Source organism: Myotis yumanensis, unplaced genomic scaffold, assembly GCF_028538775.1.
Source record: "Myotis yumanensis isolate MYYU_CA2020_CCGP unplaced genomic scaffold, mMyoYum1.0.hap1 SCAF_12, whole genome shotgun sequence".
Classification (NCBI taxonomy): domain Eukaryota; kingdom Metazoa; phylum Chordata; class Mammalia; order Chiroptera; family Vespertilionidae; genus Myotis; species Myotis yumanensis.
Window position 1 is genome coordinate 52235145 of NW_027223763.1, and position 17953 is coordinate 52253097.

At 39.9% G+C, this 17953-nt stretch overlaps 1 protein-coding gene across 25 annotated transcripts in view; it reads right to left on the minus strand.

The window, feature by feature from the left end:
- PTPRD (protein tyrosine phosphatase receptor type D) overlaps positions 1-17953 on the minus strand; it is a 2083672-nt gene that overhangs the window by 1453361 nt on the left and 612358 nt on the right. For all 25 annotated transcript variants that reach the window (XM_070431651.1, XM_070431673.1, XM_070431672.1 and 22 more), the window contains one exon: positions 7847-7954. The gene's annotated coding sequence lies outside the window, so the exon portion shown is untranslated. The remainder of the gene's footprint in view (positions 1-7846; positions 7955-17953) is intronic.

The window sequence follows — 17953 nt, forward strand, 5'->3', positions numbered from 1 at the left end:
TTCTGTTCGCTTCTTCTGGGACAGAATCTACAAAGGGATGCTGTGTAATCGTATTGAAAAGATATTAGGACACAAAAACAGTTTGTTAACCTCAGCTTTTTGTGATTTGTGTCATTTGTACACAGCTTTTCAATACGCCAGTTTGTCTTCTTGTCTACATCGGCTGTGCGAGAGCCATTTCAAGTTCAAAATTACTGCAAAAAAAGTAATTGATCCCCTATTTCAATATCCCTGCTGTTTCACGAGCTCTCTCACAATTCCGAAGGAATCTATTTCTCACTGATGCTGAAAAACATAATAAGGTCACAGCAGGGAAGCTTTAGCTTCATTAAAGAACATTGTTATACGAAGAAAATGATCGAGGGCAAATTGTTTTTGTCCTTGTGGTACCGCTTCTGCAGATTCACATAAATCTGGGTGTTTAAAACTACCACAAATGTGCGATCTTCTCTTTGCCATTCACTTCACTCTGGTAGCCCCTAGTGGTAGAAGGAGATGTCAATCGCTTGCCTTCAGGAGATTCCCCCCCCCCCCCCCCGGCCCCGCCCTCCGCCCCTCAGTCTGTTGAATAAGAAGGAAATAACCCTCTCTGGAAATAAGAGCTGCAAGCCTGTCAATAACTAAATTTATTCCTGCTTTTAAAATATCACAGAGAATGCTGGTGTCCAGCAAATTTAGATGCCAGGATTACTTAAAAAGTGACTGAGCAGGGAAATGAATTGAAATTTTGACCCACTCAGGCTTCCATCTATCATGGGAGCCTATACTAGGGGAAGGAGGGAGAAGGATTTAAGATAGAGAATCGGCAATTGCTCTATTAATCTAGTTTAACTGATACTAAAATCTGACAGAGCGCATTACAAGTTGCAGGCAGTAGGGCTTCGCAATTCATTATGACTTTCAAGGCTCTCCCTGCCTTGCTTTCCTTTCGCCTTTCGCTCCTGGCAAAGGACAGCTTTCTCCAGTTCACTTTCTCAGTTTATTTTCTGACGGCTTTTAATTAAATGTGATGGCCTGCTCCGGCACCACTGAAGTCACTGGAGTTGAAAAGCATTTGCTGTAATAATGACAGCTCCCTGATGTCTGTTCATTATTAACTGCTTTTCAAAAGTGCTGCTCTCAACTCTCATTTCATAAATATTTAAATAACTGAATTTCTATAACAAATATCTGCACGCCGGAGATAGGGATTCTATTGCCTGTTTAATAGGTTACACGCAGCAAAATAAGATCCCCCCTTTTTGGGGTAAAGTTTTTATTACAATATTAATTGGATGTGTCCTTAAATCATCCTGTACATAAGTTCTCACACCAATGGCAATGTCTCAAAATAATAGTCCATGACATAAGCAGAGGTTATGAGATTTCACACATATACTTCTAAATAAAGTATCTTGGAAAACAGAATGAGTTTTTTTTTTTTTCATGTAGATAAATAAAACCCTGAAATTAACCTGGGTGTTTTAAAAATTATAATTGTTTGTTCTCAAGATGAAATGAAGGAGTATGCCAAAAGAGAGTGTATTAATTACACAAAAATGTTATTGTCCAGGAAAGGAAATTGGCAGGGGAATGAGAAGAATAAAATTAAAAGCCTTAATAATTTTGATTTTTAAAAAAAACCTGATGATTTGGCCACCGGTATTAATCTCTCCTCTTTCCCAAAACCTCAGGCAAATGACAGAAAAATAATTTTTTTTAAAAAATCAACTTATAAAGGCTTAGACTTGAAAGTAGAGATGCGAGTGAAAGAGAGATGACAACAGCAGCAAAGTTGACAAGCAGCCAGCAATATGTCAGGCACTGTTCTAACTCATCTAGTGTTTGCAACATCCCTATCATTATCTCCATTTTACAGATGAGGCAATGGAGGCACAGAACCACCAAGCAACTTGCAAATCATCCCAGTTTCAGTAGGTGGTAAAGCTATCATTAGAACCCTGGCAGTCTGGTTTCAGAGCCAGACTCTCAATCGGGGCGCTACGTCCCATGAATTGTGAAGAGTAAGACAGAGAGAAATGATGAGTGACGTAGCAGAGCTGAGAAAGGACTGCCCCTGTGCCCACAGGGTGAAGCCACACTAGGAGTCAGGCAGTCACCACAGAAGAGTCCAAGCAGCCCAGTGCATACTTGGAAGAACGAAAAGGTTCAGAAGACAGGGGTGAGGTGCAGTCCTGAAAAGGGAAAAATTCATAAAATTCTGAAGTGGTTGCTCTCTCAGCGCCCACAGCTAGCAAATTACCTCTCCACTTCCTATCACCTCCCCACCCCGAACACGGTATTTTAAGTCTTTTTTTTATCTGGAGAAAATAAACCTGGTACACTTTAGACTCTGGACAGAGCTATTACATGAAGTTGACATACTTCACCAAGGAACATGTAACCCCCTCCCCCTGCTTGGTTTCCAGAACACCAGCAGGCAATTAAATTACCTCGGCTCCTCCTCTAAAACCCTGCTATGACAGACAAATGGGGAACAAAAGATCATTCATTTGATCAGTCATTTGATCAGACCTGTAGCTATGACCTACAATAACAACCTAAGATAAAATACAGAAAATTAAAGAACAAAAACATTGGGATATGTGCTATGATTATAAGACAAAAACAGTGCGCTGTAATAATCAACACAAATGTTACTGGAAATTAAAAGTAGGATAAATAAAATTTAAAACCCAATAGAACGTATTAGATAGAGTGAAGAGAGAATCTACCCAGTCCCCAAATATGTCACTTTGGCATATTGATTATTTTGAATTAAAATTGCATGAGAGACAGCTAGTGGAAGAACATTCTGACCACCCCACTCTCCCATGTGAAAGTACCCTCCCTATGCCAGTATTGAGTAGTAATACCTCTGACTCTAGAAAAAAAATATAAGTGTTGTACTTATGACGTTCTTGGGCTCCAACACAATGTGAAGCCTACAGATCAGTGGAGGAGGATCCTGAAATAAAGAGCAAACTCCTTGGGCATATACGCAAGTTCACCAAAATCAATCTCCACCCTTTTCTCTTCATTACTACTACTCTTTCCTAAAGCAGAATCCTTAGCTGTTCTGTTCTGTCTCCTCACATTTGAAGTCATTTTTCTATACATATTGTTTCCTCCATCCACAATGCCACCCCCAACCTGCACATCATTTCTGTTTAATTGACATTAAGAGTTGTCTGTCTTCTGGAAAACAATTAGCTCTTGATCTCCCCTTATCTTCTGGCATCCAACACTAATAAGTAGTTATCTGAATATACATATGAATATATGTATATACATATGAGATATACATATATGTATATGAGATATACATATATATGCACAAAATACTATGTCAGTATTACTTAATAGTACTATTTAATACACCATCTCTCTATACAGCATATCTCCTCTTGTAGATGGTAATTACTCAAAGATAGAAATACTTTATTAATACCTATATTCCTACAGGTCCAGGGATATTTCTGTAGGTATGTAGAAAGTGCTTAAATTTTTTGAATGATTGCATCTTTTAGTTATTGAATACCATAATTTTGAAAATCAGTCTCATTTTATTTACTTATTTATTTTAGCTCTGGTCTCTTTTCATGTCGCTTGAATGAAATGTAAATCAAGAACAGAAAAACACACACACACACACACAGAGAACAGCTGAGAGTTTGGATTGCTGATGATCTAATTTTCCAGATTTTACTACATATTACTTGGAACTCAGTGTGACCAGTATGAAATATATGCTTATTTATTCTAGGCACACATTTTCAAATGACTATTGAATACTGATTTGTATGAACAAATTATCATCTTTGATAATTTCCAGTATTTTATTATAGTTTGCAATATATCCTCATCATAGTAATTCAAGTACATGTAAATTCAATTGTTAAATTCAATTGTTACTAGAGTTGTTGGCGATCTTAAATTATTTTTGTTGTGTGATATAGCTGCAGCTTAAATTTCAGGTCACGAGTGTTATTAATATTATATGGTTAGAAATAGTTTTCAGATCAATGAATCAATGCCACCTTAATATTCTGTCTTAGTTTTCATACCACATTCAGTTTGTGAGTGGACTTCATGAAAGGAAGCGGCTCTGTGTTGCCAAGCGCATTATCTTAGGGTTTTGTCCCGAGTTGAATTCCCTTTGTGATCAAAGGGCAGAGAGAACACCTGCAGGACTATTCACCCCGGCTGATTTGACGTGCAAGCCCCATGCATTAAAGTGAAAAGGCGGTGGCTTTCTCTACAAGTACGTGAGCATCCGTTACTAAAAAGCAAAAGTGATTTCATTACAGGAACAACTACTTCCACTTTTAGTAGAAACAGTCTCTCTCTAGATGCATACGCACGTATATACGCACACCTGTGTGGTTTGGTAAGTCGCGTGTATTATTTATGGTCAGTCACACCAGTCAATACTCACACCTGCAAAGTGCTTAACCATTTCCAAAAGGCTTCCACAAACATTTGTATTGGTTGACTAATAGAATCGGGACAACTTGGAACTAGTAATCAAGCCTGAGGTTTGAAAAGAATAGTATGCTCTGAGCTTCTTAACTCATTCATGGCAGGATAAATAGTTGAGCCCAACTCTGTCCACCCACACCCATGTTGGCATGCTGACACCTCTAAACTACCATTGTACACATTTTTTTCTGCCATGCTTCTAGTTTCCACTTCATGTTAGCTCACACAGTTGTAAGGTACATACTGAGATGGAGAATGCAAGAAGAAGAATTATGAAGAATATATAGTAAGACTAAAAAGGGCAAAAGATGGACTTAGAAGCCCACAGTTGACGGGGAAGATAGATACCAAGAAATTAAGAGTCATTTCTTCTATGATTTTCAGATAAGTAAATGTACAACATATTCATGTATCAGAAAAATTTAAAATTGCAGAATGTGGAAATGAAGCATAAGTAATTTCAAAGATTTGATGAATATTTTCTTATTTCAATTACTTACACAATGATGTAATTTTTGTTTTAAATGCAGCAATATTTACGAAGAGTAAGTGTATAATAAAAGATAGCACTTAGTATATCAAATTGATTTAGTTTAAGCTTTAAAGAAGTATAATAATATTCAAATTTCTGCAATGTGTAGCACTTATGCTATGACTGTCTACAAAATGAAAAGTGGAACAACGTAAGTGAGCATAATACGTACATTGATCCACTTCAACAGATCAACATTGGTTATTATCCATAAAAATAAAAGCCCATTTCTGTATATTTAGCCTTCAAAACCTTACTCAAATGCCATTCTTTCTTTGGGGCCTTTATACATTTACTAAACAGAAATTATCTCCACTCTCCCAAACTCTCATTTACTTAAACAAAAGTTTTATATTTTTCCTTATAAATAAAAACTACATAAATATGCTTTTACTTTTACACACATACAGGGCTTTACTCCAATTCTATTTTATAACCTTACTAGAGGCCCGATGCACGAAATTCATGCACGAGTAGGCCTTCCTTCCCCCAGCTGCCGGGACCAGCTTCTCTCTGGCACCTGGGACCTGGGCTTCCCTTGCAGCCCTGGCTTCATCCGGAAGGTTGTCCGGAAGGATGTCCAGTCTAATTAACATATTATGCTTTTATTATTATAGATTTGTCTATAACCTTTTTATCTTATAAATATTAATGATTTAATGTTCACAATTAAGTTTTGTTTTATTCTGATTATAGTAAAATATTTATTGAAAAATATCAGGGAAAAACAGCAAGTTAAAAGTAAAAATGGTAAAAACCATCATGTACATCTCTTTCCTTCTAGTTTCTCTATAAACACACCGATGTTGTCCTATAAAGATACTTTTCACCCTGATATTTTAAATTAAGAAATGTGGCCCAGCCAGTGTGGCTCAGTGTTTGAGTATCAATCTACGAACCAGGAGGACACTGTTCAATTCCAGGTCAGAGCAAGTGCCCGCATTGCCAGCTCTATCCCCAGTGGGGGGCATGCAGAAGGCAGTTCATTGATGATTCTCCCATCACTGATGTTTCTATCTCTCTCTCTCCCCCTCTCCCTTCTGTTCTGAAAACAATAAAAATGTATTTTTTTAAAAAATGTGCCTGCTCCTTTTTCCATGTCATAAGTATTATTCTAAAGCATCTGTTTTGATAGTTCTATAGAAATTTACTATTTGAAAAATAGATATATATTCATATTCTACACAGTTAAATATTTGGGCTGATTATCATTTTCACCGCTATTAAAACAGGCTATGAGAAACATCTTTTATTTAAAACTTTTTAGACATCCTAATTATTGTCTTACATTAAATCACTAGATATAGAATTGCTGTGTCAAAGGAGGGATTTACATATTTGATAAATAGACTAAAACTCATTGCATGTTCCTTGTATCTTTTTATAGCACTTGCCCTATTTATCTTGATTAGCTTACCTTCTCTATTAATCTTTGAAACTATGTGAATTGCAATGACATGCATGTAGACCTATGTAAGTCTTGCAAAGTATAAAAAATGATTTTTATAAAGTTGTATAACATATCTTTCAGTTCCTAAACCTATAGCCTATTACTCTCTTCAGTCCAAGAAGTTTCATATTAATGTCCCTAGTGATACATACATTCTGGCAACAGATTCCTGAAGGAACAAACTCAAGAAGGATCATAATCAGAATCTGTGCAGCAAAGGATATATTTGGCCATTACTTCTGATCTCTTATAATTTGAAAACCATAAATCAAAGAGTCTTTTGAGTTATGGAATTAACTGTCTGCTCTAATTGTGTAACTCAGTGAAGTTTTAGGTCCTCAAGAGTAACAGCCCTCAGTGCCTGCTGTTAAAAAGACTGTGAGCCCGGCCTGTGTGGCTCAGTGGTTGAGTGTCAACCCATGAACCAAGAGGTCACAGGTTCAATTCCCGGTCAGGGCATGTGCTCAGGTTTGGGACTTGATCCCCAGTGTGTAGCATGTGGGAGGCAGCTGATCAATGTTTCTCTTTCATTGATGTTTCTATCTCTCTATCCCTTCCCTTCCTCTCTCTCTCAAATCAATAAAAACATATTTTTTAAAAAGATATTTAAAAGGCTATGAAACAATCTATAATTTCAAAATGCTAATGACACTGGGTTCCTGTAGGGAGCAGCTATAGGGTTAAGTCTCTGACTGACCTGTTGGCAAAACCACAAACAAGTCCCAGCTTAGAGGGCATAGCTCCCTTAGCATAATTAGGCTTGACCTTATGACACTCCCTAGATCTTATCTGATAACTAATGGGCTGTGGGAGGTGCAGCAAGTGCTGCCAAAGCAAGTGAAACTCAGAAGAACATTGTAACTCTATAGTGACCACTACCTTGTTTACCTCTGGCTATAAAATAAAGGCTCAGCTTGCCTCTGGATCTCTCTCTGTGGCCTCAGCCAGGCACAGGAAGATCCACCTAGACCCAGCTTATTCTCATTGTCTGTCTTTTCTATATTCTTCGCCACTGAGGCTCACCTAACCGCCCCCCCCCCCCCCAGGCTCACCTAACCCTTGGCTGAGCTGGCCCAGCACAGGTTCCCACTTTGGTCCCTTCTATAAATAGCCTTCCCTCATTACCCCCAAATAACTGTGTGATGTTTATCTTTCACTCTACTTGTAGTTCAGGCATAGGAAATTCAGTCATAGTTACCTGTTCTCACTTAAAGTCAAAAGCAGAAAGAAGAGAATATGCATTGACTTTAAAGCACCATAGAATTGAAAGAAACCTACAATCTTTTTTAAAAATGCAGAAGCCCGGTATTTTGAAAGGGCGAAAGGCTTGCTGGAGATACTTTATGAACTCTCTGGGTAAGGGTTCTCTCAGCACCCGTTGTGTCTGGGAGAACTGAACTCACCTGGAGCTGAAGCCCATCACGTCCCTCGATGCTGGTGCCAACATGCTGTCAGCCAGACACCCTCAACTGGAGTATGGCAGGCCAGGGACTTCTGGCTTTTTATTCTCCCTGGAACGGAATACAGTGTCAGGATTTTTTTTTTTTCATGTTCCTTCAAGCACAAAAAGATATTCATTATGTTATCTTTTCCTGTCACATTAGACACTCATTTATCAGAATGCTCAACACAAAGGAAAGAAGCATAAACCCTTCACCTCTATAATTTACACCCCAATGATTAATATAGCACCTGTATAAGTCAAAGAAGCCATCTATATTTTATCTCCTATAAAGTGTTCCTTATAAAAGTTATTATTTCAGTGCAATCATTCTTATCCGTTTGGTGTAAGTAATTGATGTGTTAATTTAAGAAGTCATTTTCTATGTATGGGTCCTAGAGACTCTAAGTCTAAATATATTTTTAAACCCCAGAAAGAAGCTAATGTTGAATATATTTCATTTTCTGAACTCCCCCCCCCTTCTATTTTTTTTTTATCATGAAAAGGAATCTCATAGGAAATGGAATTTAATAATGTAATGCCATTGGTTTTATGCCTGCCCTGTTTTATGTCCCACAACTTGAGAGACACACATGAAGAGAGCAGAGTTTCCTCAAACACACCAGAATGTCGCTGCTTCGGAACATAAGGGGAAACAGACATGTTGGCCACATGATGAAAGCATAGGCGTGGCAGAAGCTCACAGCGGGCTGCCTGTGTGGATGGGATGTGTCAGGGACTCTCACTCCCTGCAGTTAGAGCCGCCTGACCCTCAGTGCCCTCAGCCTGGCCCCAGGCTGCTGCACAACAGGGCGGTCTAAGCAAACATTCCAGAGATGCAGCAACGTGCCAGCCTTGTCATCTGTCCCGCCAGCACCTCTTTTGCCTTTGCCTCTGTCCTCTTCCAGGACCTGTAGTTGGACTCTGAACTGAATTCCAAAGCAGGGATCCCGCTAGTTGCTGACATTCTTCCTGATTCTAACTGCCTCCCTGAACCCCCGTGAGGCTGCCTCCCTGAAACCCTCCCCCCAGACTGACCGCCTCCCTGAATCCTCAGAACGAAGATGGGGCAGGCTGATACACCCCACTGCATGAGCCACCTGCAAGGATATGCTCTTACTTCTTGTCATACCTACTTGATATTCATCACTTGTTGATGAATCACCATCAGATACTTGGCACCAACTCCCCTCCCCACCTCCATGAATGGGTAATGCGCTCCATGTACATCGACGTATGTAGACCTTAACTGTGTTTTAATGTCGGTTGGGAACCATTGTGATAATGTGAATCATTTAGTCTGTTTTCCTCTGTGCAGTATAATGTGAAAGGTGCAATGTAGGTCCACTTGAACTCCTTTACAGAACTCAAACCTTAGGAATGTTTTTCTTGCCCTGGTTGATGGCTCAGTTGGTTGGAGTGTCCTCCCGTACACCAAAAGGCTGCAGGTTCAGTTCCTGGTCATGGCACATGCAGGAGGTAACCAGTTGATGTTCCTCTCTCACATCATTGTTTCTCTCTCTCTCTCTCACAACAAACAAACAAAAAACCAACAATAAAAAATATCCTTGGGTGAGGAATTAAAATAAAAAAAGAATACTGAAGAATACTGTTCTTTCCTTGTAGCTCTCTCCTATAATTTGGATTTCCAATTTATCCCCTTCATTTCTGTGCCACACTCAACTTTCATCAACTCTCACGTAGATAATAACAATGATGATTTCTTAAATACTGATCCGGTGCCAACTCAAGTCAGATGGTGCTTTCAAATAAAGATAAATTGAAAAGAGTTTAATAAAGAGCCTATTTACAAAATGGTGGGATGTATGTTAGGGAAATCACAAGGGAAGGTATAGTAGAGACATTATCAACCTTATGCCTGTAAGGACAAGGACAGAAAGCAGAGGCTGCCTTCCAGGACTCAGGTTGACAGGCCTAGAGATTAGCAGTGGTCCATGCACGGGAGTCCCAGACAGCACTAGATGACAGGATGGAAGGGAGCCCAGGACCTGACACTCCAATCTCCTTTCCCTATGGTTTTCTGCCTGCACTACCTCTGGGACAAACCACACTGGAATCCCAAGTGCAGGGGAGACTGTTGATGAGCTACATCCAGGCTCAAGTCCAGTGTTAGAGATTAGGATGGAGAAAGGTAAAATATGAATCTGAAAGGAGCACAGAAGCGACATAGCAAACACTCTCATTCACACTTTGGAGCACAGGGTTGGAAATCAGATATTAATCTGAGTCCTAGCTCTACCTCTATGGGCAACTCTAGACAAATCACTTAACTTTTCTATTTCTCAGTATCATTAACTCCACCATGGAGATAACAATAAGTACTTCCATTCTATTGTTATGATTAAATAGCATAATGTACCTAGAACACACACTACTAGGAAGTACTTAACAATAGTAGCAATAATGGCAGTAATTCCTCTCAAAATGCAAAAGTAAGTCAACAAACATACACTGGTCACACTAAACTCTCCAGCACTTTTTCTAATAGACCATGTTTGTTTGTTTTTTAAATTTCTGACTTCCGTAAGTGTTTTTCCCCTCTGCTTAGGAATAATTCGCCCCTCCCCCTATCCCAACCTCTGTTTGCTTAGAGAATCCCTACTCGTCTTTTAAAATCTATGAAATGGTTCCATCTTCACCCTCTCTCAGGAAAAGGAGAGCATCCCCTGGTTGGTTTTCCAAGGCACACATCACTCTTCCAAGCAATTACACGCTGCCATCTTCCCATCTGACTGCGAGCTCTTTGAAGGCAGGAAAGGTTATGTCTGAGAGATTTGTATCCTCAGCAGGTGGTTCAGTGCCATATTCATAGTGGATACTCAATAATCATTACATGAAGAAATGAATATGTATTACTAGAATACCTCCATTACCAAGTAAGGAAAAAGTTCAATAACTTATTTCCTCTTTGCCCAAAGGGCAGATCAAGCTGTGATAAACAGTATGAAGTGGGGAATAAGACTATCATGGAAAGTCAAGATGCTGAGGAAGAAAAAGAGGTCCCAGAGGAAAATCTAGGCACCTCTGCAACTTTTCCCTGGGACAACCCGGCTGGAGAATTCACCTGATTCATTTCAAGGCTGCCAGGACTCCTCCTAATTCATTTCAAGCAATTGGGAACTTTCAAATTAACTTGGTAACTATGACTACAAACCCCTTTCTATAACTGATGCATTTGAATGATACACCAGATGATTGCCAATATTTTCTCAAGGACTAACCAAAAGTTTTCCCCGTGGAATTTTCTATCTATCTATGTAGTTTTGTGAATAGGTAATGAACTTGCATGAATTTATGCCTCACAAAATGGCATATAGGATAAAGTCTTACTCTCTCCATTTGTCACCCTCAATAAGACCACATTTACTGGCATCTGTGTGTCCTGGTAACATTTCTGCAAAGACAAATATATAATTATCCTTTACTCCTAAAACATAATTAAACAGAGAGAGAGAGAGATGGAATGTTTTATCCATTATTATGGGCCTTTCTTTTATTCACCTAAAGTAATTTAAAGGACTTTTTTATATTAGTAACTAAACAGCATTTTGTTTATATTCCGCTTCCTGTTTTTCTATTGTTCTGATATACCATAAGTTATTTAACCAGACTCCCCCAACATTTATATTTTCAAACTTTAGCTATTATTAAGATGCTTTAATGAAAAACAAAAAACAAAACAACAACAACAACACCTTGCTTATGTAACCTCGTATGTAAGTGGTACATCAGTAAGATGCATTCTTTTGACTATGAGGGAAGTCAAAGGTAAATGAACTTACAACTTTCAAATATATTAACAAATTTCCCTCCTTGAGAATCAAACCAAATTAATGCTCCTTCCAACAATCTGTAAGGCTGCTTGGATAGGCAGAATTTTAGATTCTTAAAAACATGATAGGTGAAAAATTGTATCTCAGAGTCATTTTTATGAGCAGTTTCAAAATGATGAGGTAGGGTTAGTATATTTGCATGACATTTAAAGGATATTGTGTATCTTTTACCTGTGAAATTTCAATTGATATCCTTTGCGATTTTTTATTCCAAATACAACACAGCCTTTCTTACCCTATGTATTTTCAAAGTAAAGTAAAATTATTAACATCAGCAAACTATTCCTCCATGTTTAGGTTTTTAAAAACTGTTGTCCCCAAGCCTCTTTCAAGCCTACATCGGAAAGCTAATCACAAAGAGGTATCACAGTGCCCTCTGGTGGCTGTCTGCTCCATTGCATCTTTCCTGCATTAACTCTTGGAGCAAAACTATAGGTAGATACAGCTTGGTATTCGAAGCTTCCTTAGCCTCTAAGCCTACTTACCCCAAGTCTCCTTACCCCTCAGAAAATATGGAGCTACACCCACCCTGAAAACAAAGACATTAGAGCTACTTCACCCTCAAGCAACCAGGTTTATTGCTGCCAGTTGGTGGGTATTCTAATAGGATGCATTGCTTTTCCAGGTTTTTGTTTCCTAGTTGCTGTAAAAGATGGCCTTAGAGTATCTTGTCAATGGGCTGCAGTGCAGGCTTGTTCCAGGCAGTCAGGCTCTGCTTCACCCTTCCCTGTGCATCAGTGAAATCAAAAAGGTTATCACCAGATAACCTTAGTAGAAATCTTAGTAGTAAGTATCACAGAGTCAGCTCAGTCAGAAGCCTGAAATCCATTTGTTCATTCATTCATTCCACAAGTATTTGGAATCTATGTGTAGTGTCCTAGGTTCTCATGAATTTTTCAGTGAACAAAAGAGACAGAAACGTCTGTCCTCCTGGAGTATATCTACTAGTTGGAGGAGACAGGCAATAAATGGTAAATGAATAATTAAACAAATGGTATATTACATGGGTCTGTGAGTAAATGTTTCGGGGGACATACTTTAATTTAAAATAGATAACGGGCAGGCTTCTTGGAGAAGCTGGCAGATGAGTAAGGTTTTGAAGAAGCTACTGGGACTGTGTGGTTTAAGGAGGAAGAACCTTCTAGGAAGTGGCCACAGCATACTGGGCAAGTGCAGTGGGCACCTGAAAGATACCCTTTCGGGATTAAGAAAGCTTGTCACCCGGCTGCTGGGAGTGTTAGCAACTGCCAGGCCCAGTTCCCACCCCACTTTGAAGTTGCCCTGAGCTGGTCATGCTGCCTCACCAAGGTCTCACACTCAAGGGCAGCCTGCACCCGGTGGCTGGTGGGTGTAGAGTATGAAGGTATGGTCTCCTAGCCACCCTGCAAAACACCCTGCTGCTGACTGGGATCTTCGTTGAGATGGCAACTGTAACCCATCTTCGATTTGCCCATCCCTGCTTTCTCCCTCCTCTTCTACAGAGGTGGATCCCCACAACACTGCTGGATGCCCCTACATGCTGATCTGTCTCATTCTGCTTGAGGAGCAGCAAGTTATCCAAGGCATCCAGCAACTAGCTAGAGCATTCATTCATTCATTCATTATTTTCATAAATATTTAGTGAGTGCCTACTACATGCTAGCACTAGTTTGGTGCTTAGAAAACAAAACTAAAAAGCCCACAAAATGTTCCTGTTGATACGGAGATTATGGTGGAGACAAAAGTTAAAAATTATATTAACAGTATGCATTTTATATAGAAAAACAGTAACGGCTAAGCTTAAAATTAACACAAATCAGCAAAGGAGAGTAAGAAACATCTGGGAGGAGTTGCACATTAGGATATGGGCATGAGACACATCCTGATTAAAGGAACATTTGAGGAGAGAGCTGAAGGAAATGAAGGAGTCACATTTCATGGATCACTGGGGGGAAAGCGTGCCAGATGCAGGTGACCTGAATGGCAAACCTACTAAGGAGATAAGATTATTTATAAAACAGCAAGAGGTCCAGTTTTCTTTTGTGGTTTTGGTTGTTTCTGTTGTGTGTTTTTTTAGTGTGGGGGGTAGGGAGGTGGACTGAAAGTGCATTAGGAAAGGAGGTCAGAGAGTCATGAGAAGAAGAGTGTCATTCTATGAGTTGGAGACATGGCTTTGACTCCAAATGAGATGGAAAGCGAATACAGAATTACTGAATAGAAAACTGACAGGACCACCCTGGCTAAATGCTGAAAAGGGACTGAGCGGGTTCAAGTCAGAAGCAGGGGAAACCATTAGAAAGGTTATTGCAACAACCTAGAAAACAGTTGACTATGCATTGAACTCGAGTAGAAGCCATGGAGGTGGCAAAAAATGGTGAGAATGTGGATATATTTGAAGGTAGAAGATACAGGAGTTGCAAACAGGTTATTAGAACATAGGTGCTACTAAAAAGCCCCAAGATCAGATGACAAAGGAGTGAGTGTAGTTATAAAAAATATAAAAAGTCCAAGGACTGAGGCCTGGGCACTTCAACTATGAGAGATTGGGGGATGAAAAGAAGTGAGCAGAGAATGAAAGGAGCTGCTAGTGGGCCATGAAGTTAGAGCGGGTTTCGAGGAACCGATTGAAAACAGTGGTTCAAAGAGGGGACACTGTTGCACTGTCCCTGGTAAGTCACACCAGATGGAGACAAAATTGTGCATTGCACGTGCAATGTAGAGATGGTGGGTGACAAGATGTATTTTAATGAAGTTTGGAGGAAGATGCCAGAATAGAAGAATCAAGACACATTTGGAGGGCAGACATTGGAGAACATATCCATAACATTTTCATACGCAAGTTTATTGTGTCTAAAAGGAAGTCTCCATAAGTTTTGAGTGACTGAAATCCTACAGAGCAGGTTCTCTCACTACAAGGAAATGAGTTGAAATTCAGGAACAAAATGATGAGCACACAGAAATAACAACCTATCCATGTGGAAACTAAAAAAAAAAAAAACCAACACCCCCCCCCCACTCATTTGTAAATAAAGAAATTTTATTTTAAATTAAAAATAATATGGATTGAATGATAATAGAACTGCTACATATTAAAACTTAAGAAGCCTTTTGGATCCTTACATTCCCATTTTGTTCCTCTGTCATAGCTGAATACTGCATCTAGGGAAGCACTTACAAATTTTGCTGTGCAAACAAAATCACCAGCTTGTTCCCTATTTCTAAGGATTTGACTCTATACTTAGCTGCCTCACTAGATTGTGGGCAATTTAAACACAGTCCTTACTCAGCTTGATCATTTTTAGCACTTAGCAAAATACCTAGAAAGTGGGTGCCCCATGCATACTTATTTAATGAATGGATGAGAATTAATGGTATTTAAACTTGGTAAGTACAAAGCAAGCTTGTATGACTGAAAACACCTAGTCCGTGGTCGGCAAACCGCGGCTCGCGAGCCAACTGTGTGAGTCTGTTTTTGTTTTTTTAAATCATTCTTCAAACTACCTACAAAAATAAACTTACAGAAAGAATTCTGGGTTCAATGGCAGCTTTTTAGTCCCCATAAGGTTTGCTGTGATCTTTTGCCTGGATCACTACCTTACTGTAAAAAGAAAACACACTTTTCCATATCAGAGGTCTCCAAGCCACTGCAACCGGAAGCCCCCAAACTCCTGCATAGAACTGGCTCCCTAGAGTGCAGTTTGACCAGTGGAAAGGCTAGGAAGGTTCTCACAAAAAACATAAACCCACTAATGCAGCAGTAGACGTCTAACTCTAAAGCCACCAATGCCCTGCTTTCCTCAACTCATGCCTAGAACAGAGAGCGGTCTTCACAATAATGTAAGAAGCAAACAGTCATAGGAGTTCCACTGCAACTTAATGAGTTTGAATTGAAGCCAAACGTTCTGTGGAGCAGAACCATGGCGATGGGCTGAGACTATCACTTTTAGAATGCAAATGACAGAATGAATTATGGTTACATCTAGCACTGAAATCCTGATTTTGGAAGTCATGCATTGAATTCTATTTGCTTGTGAAAAATGTCTGAAAAACGAAGTGAGAGTTTTAGTTCAGGAGCCCCAAAATAACACAAAATAAGTATCTTTTTATCTAAAAAAAATGACTTGGATAAGCTGAGAAGTTGGCCCTTCTCTTTATCATGTATCTCTCCATGTGGAAGAGGCTTATTCAGAATGGTGAGTAGTTCTGAGTTATAGGAATACCTCATTAACTTTCAACATGGTACCTTTAATTGTATTCTAAGTGTACAAATCCTTTGCCAGTTACATTTAACCTGTGCTCTAAAGATGACAATAAAATTAAAAATACTATGGCATGTAGGTAGTAAGAGGCCAAGTTAGATTGCCATTCTGATTTTTGGTTCTAAAGATCTTTAAGTTAACACTGTAGTAAATATTTCATCATTCAAGAGATCTTTTCTTCCCATAACATTTGTGACACCAAATAAACAAGTTCTCTGTACGTAAAGAGATTTGAATAACATACTTGTCAAGGTTGTTTTATTAAACTGGTCATCCCTGTGAGGGAATATACCTCTACAGAGAACAAAGCAAGGGAGCATTAGAGAAGAAGACCATTAGGGGACTTCATTAACCCATAAGGCATCTCTGAGTTTCCTTTCTAGAAGAGGTTCCTGCTTGTAAAATACAATTATTTTTCTTCTTGATTTTATCAAGAAAGGGGACAGATGGAGAAAAAAAGGCAAAAAAAAAAAAAAAAATACCTTAGAGCATGAGGAGTGGCCAAGATGTTTAGCAATTATCCTAAAACTAGAGGCCCGGTGCATGAAAATTCATGCACTCAGGGAGCGGGGAGGTCCCTCAGCCGAGCCTGCACCCTTTCACAATCAGGGTCCCTAAGCCTGGCCTGAGATCAAGGCCTATTGGGGCTTTCCTTCCCCCGGCTGCAGGCAGCTGGCCCCACCCCTGCCACTGCCACTGCTTGCCATCTGTGCAGAGCTGCACTCCCCCTCCCCTGCCACCAGTGGCCTCCCTCTACAGGCTACAGGCATGGGATGCAATGGCTTGGCTGGCCTGGGCCTCCTTCTTCCTTTGCTGGGGGGTGGGGCCAGCCCTGCAAGGGGCCATCTACCTACCTAATCACCCCTAACCACTCTGCCTGTCTCTCTGATCACCCCTAACTGCTTGCTGGGGGGTGGGGCCAGCCCTGCAAGGGGCTGTCTGCCTACCTGATCACCCCTAACCACTGGCCTGCTTACCTGACTGCCCCAACCACTTGCCTGCTTGATTGCCCCTAACCATTTGCCTGCCTACCCGATCACCCCTATCTGCTGGTCTCCCTGCCTGATCACCCTTAACCACTTGCTTGGGGGCAGAGCCAGCCCAGGGAGGGACTGTCTGTCTACCTGATTGCCCCTAACTGCTGGCCTGCTACCTGATCACCCCTAACCACTTGCCTGCCTACCTGATCACCCCTAACTGCTGGTTTGCCTACCTGATCACTCCTAAATGCTCTGCCTGCCTGATCACCCCTCACGGAGGGGCCATGGTGGTTCTGGTCTCTGGTTGTTCTGCTTATGGTGGCTGGCCTTTTAATATATAGGATGAGTTATAGTTGTCCTTGTGTTGTCCTCATCATTGAAGACCCTATTCCGAGTTGCTTTCTTTATGAAGATGAGGTTATATCCCTAAAGAACAGTTAGCTATGAAGATGAGGTTATATCCCTCAAAACACAGTTGTTTCATTTAATATACTTATAAACGGCACTGTCATTCTCTAGCAATGCTACTCCCACTGTATTTTACTTTAAAATATATATATTCCAAGAAGGGACATTCCTCCTTTATTCCTGCCACTCTTCTTCCCCCGTCTGCCCTCATCCCACTCTATTTCTAGTGCCTAACATCATGCCTAGAAATAGTAAGTCCTGTTGAATATTTATTGAAAAAATGACAGACGGAAGAAAATGTGAAAAAATGTAAAAGGTAAAGGCCAATAAGAGTAAAATTTAGAGATAAGTTAGAAGTCATGCGCTTTTAGCCTCTCCTCTTTGGTGACTGGCGTGTGTATCTGATGATAAACAATACTCTGCTCCCTTGAGGAAAAGTGTCCAATAATTTTGAATATTAAGGAAAAGTATCACCAATTTATTTTCATAATTTAGTTGGGGAGGTACAGAAATGTGAAGAGATGGCAGGTTCTTTACATAAGTATGCAGAATTTGCGAAAAATATTCCAAGTGAAGTGCAAAAATCAAA